The sequence below is a fragment of the Phocoena phocoena genome, chromosome 10 (assembly GCF_963924675.1).
Source record: "Phocoena phocoena chromosome 10, mPhoPho1.1, whole genome shotgun sequence".
NCBI classification, from domain to species: Eukaryota; Metazoa; Chordata; class Mammalia; order Artiodactyla; family Phocoenidae; genus Phocoena; species Phocoena phocoena.
Genome location: NC_089228.1, coordinates 53,620,088 through 53,622,961, shown reverse-complemented (window position 1 = coordinate 53,622,961; position 2,874 = coordinate 53,620,088). Strand labels below are relative to the sequence as shown.

Genomic DNA, 2,874 nt, shown 5'->3' with positions numbered 1-2,874 from the left:
CCAACTCTCCCCATCAGATGTCTTATAATACACAAATCTACTTGGCATCCCAAGAGCACTTTACACATACTTCCATTTGTACTTGGCTCGTTCGATGTAACTATTTCCTTTTTAAAAGTTTAAACTTTTTTTTATTTTTTGGAAAGCAATATGTTCACACAATTGGTAATTTGAAAGGTAAAAGAATATATAACCCTATCCTATAGACAAATAGTTCTCCTCCACAGAGGCTACTAATAACAATTCCTTCAGTATCCTTCCTGGGATATTCGATGTATATATACTTAGGTATGTTCTTTCCTTCCCTCCTTTTTACACAAACGTTTTTACACTGGTCCGCGCCTGCACTTTAGCATATTTTGGAGATCTTTCTGTATCCAGCTTCATTCTTTTAGAGAGCTCTGTGGCATTCCATTACAGGGAGGTACCATAATCTAGGGACATTTTGGTTGCCTCCAATCTTTTGTATTACAAATAATGCTGCAATAAATAATCCCGTGCTTATGATATTTGGCACCATTATTTCCTTCGGATAGGCTCCCTGAAATGGAATCGCTGGGTCCACAGATATGCACACTTGCAATTTTGATAAATATTGCCAAATGTCCTTTCCTAATTTCTGTTCTCACCAGTAGGTGATAGTACAGCTTTACCAACAGTATGTCATGAAACTTTTTGACTGTTGCTATAATTATATATTTACCTATCTCTTCCCCCGGCCCCATTCCCTCGTTAGACTGTGAGACCATCAAGGTTCCTCAGAACCTAACATGTTACCTGGTACACGATAGATTCTCAATGAATATTTCCTAGAGCTCGCTTCAGCAGCACATGTACTATAACTGGAAACATGTCAAAACATAGCATGGCCCCTGTGCAAGGATGACACACAAATTCCTGAGGCGTTCCATCGTTTTAGAGAGTAAATCTTAAATGTTCTCGACACACCAAAGAATGGTAATAGGTGAGGTGATCATTTCTCAATATATACGTGTATCAAATCAGCACATTGTACACCTTAATTTACACAATGTTACATGTCAATTATATCCCAATAAAGCTGTGGGGGTAGGAAAATGAATCCCTCCCCAAAATAAATAAATATACATTTGAGAAGTACCTAAATGGATGAATGAATTCATGAATGAATTATAGGGCTCTTTAAATCAGAATTAGAAACGATGACCCTAATTTTCTCCACTTTGTGAGACTGGATATGCTGCATTTCATTTTATTTAAGTGCCATTCATTTGTACAAATGTACAAGTGATGGAGGCAAATTTGATACCAGGACAATCTGTCCTCCTAATTCAGACTCTTAGCCAATAACGCTATACTGTTTCCGAATGCCACATTTCCCTCTGAGGACTGTGCGTCATGATACTGGGGTGTCAGAGCATAAGAATCCCATGGAAGAGACAGCTGATTGCCCCCATACTTCCTTACTAATAGAACTCCAATTCTCTTTGGAGGTGACAGTATGCTCATCTAGAAAAGCACTTTTACCAGCCTCCCTTAACCAATGAGAAGCAAGCAGAAGTCACTAGAAGGTGTTTTCTGAGAAGGTCTTTAAAGGGGAATGACTTAGCTGGTGAGTACCCTCTCCCATCCTTCCTGCCTGAGATACAGACATAACTGCTGGTGCCCTGGCAGCTACCTTGAGAGCTTATGAAAAAAAGGATCACACTATACTACTCAGCCATGAAAAAGAATGAAACAATGCCATTTGCAGCAACACAGATGGACCTAGAGAATTGTGAATTAAGTGAATTAAGTCAGAAAAAGAAAGACAAATATCATATGATATTACTTGTATGTGGAATGTAAAAAATGATACAAATGAACTTATTTACAAAACAGAAACAGACATAGAAAACAAACTTATGGTTTCCAAAGGGGAAAGCGGGGAGAGGGATAAATTAGGAGTTAAGGATTAACAGATACAAGCTACTGTATATAAAATAGATAAACCACAAGGGCCCACTGTATAGCACAGGGAACTATGTTCAATATCTTGTAATAAACTATAACGGAAAAGAATCTGGAAAAGCATATATACATGCATTTTTATATACATGCATAAATATATATATATATAACTGACTCACTTTGCTGTGCACCAGAAACTAACACAATGTTGTAAATCAACGATACTTCAATTTTTTTTAATTTAAATTATTAATAAATAAATAACATGCCAAAAAAAAGGGGACCAAACCATAAGAATAGACAGAGGGGATTTCTGGAAGCCTGAGACTCTGTTCATGGAGCTACCACATCAGCCCTCAATTGCCCACCTCAGGATTTCTCTTTAGGTGAGAAAATAAAATCCTGAATAATTGTTTAAGCCACTACCTTCCAGGTCTCTATTAGTCATGGTCAAAATCAATTCTTCTCTGATATAAGCCCTCTCTAACACTCACTTCCCTACTACACTTAGAGGATTCACTCTCACACAGTCTTCTTGCTTAAGAAAAATCAGAGAACCATGCTGGCTGGCGTTACTCTGCCCTATGCCCTGATATGTGCATGTTGAGGATTCCTCATCCCTGTCTGCCAGCCTAGCATGGTCAGGTCTGCGGCTATTGGTTCCAGACCAGGGTGAGAAATTTATTACCCAGTAACTACCTGGACATTGACTCCAGACTCCTGGCCTGTACTGACTTCTCGTCTTCTCCTGGCCTCCAAAAAAAAGTGAAACTGGGGTCAAAAGAGCCCAATAGTTAGCATCCATCATTATTCCCTTGCTCTTAGACTTTCTTTTTTTTTTTTTTTTTTTTACAATTTACAAATCACATTTGTGAGCAGTATTTCTTTTGATTGTCCCAACAACTTAGACCAATGAACGGGGACAGTATTGGTCTGTGTCCCCAT

The 2,874-nt window shown here is 38.3% G+C and overlaps 1 non-coding gene across 1 annotated transcript; it reads left to right on the top strand.

Annotated features, from left to right (window-relative positions):
- The first annotated feature begins 812 nt into the window (after positions 1 to 812).
- Positions 813 to 917, top strand: LOC136130082 (U6 spliceosomal RNA). Its single transcript, XR_010656285.1, has one exon. It is a non-coding gene; the product is annotated as a U6 spliceosomal RNA (small nuclear RNA).
- The last annotated feature ends 1,957 nt before the right edge of the window (positions 918 to 2,874 follow it).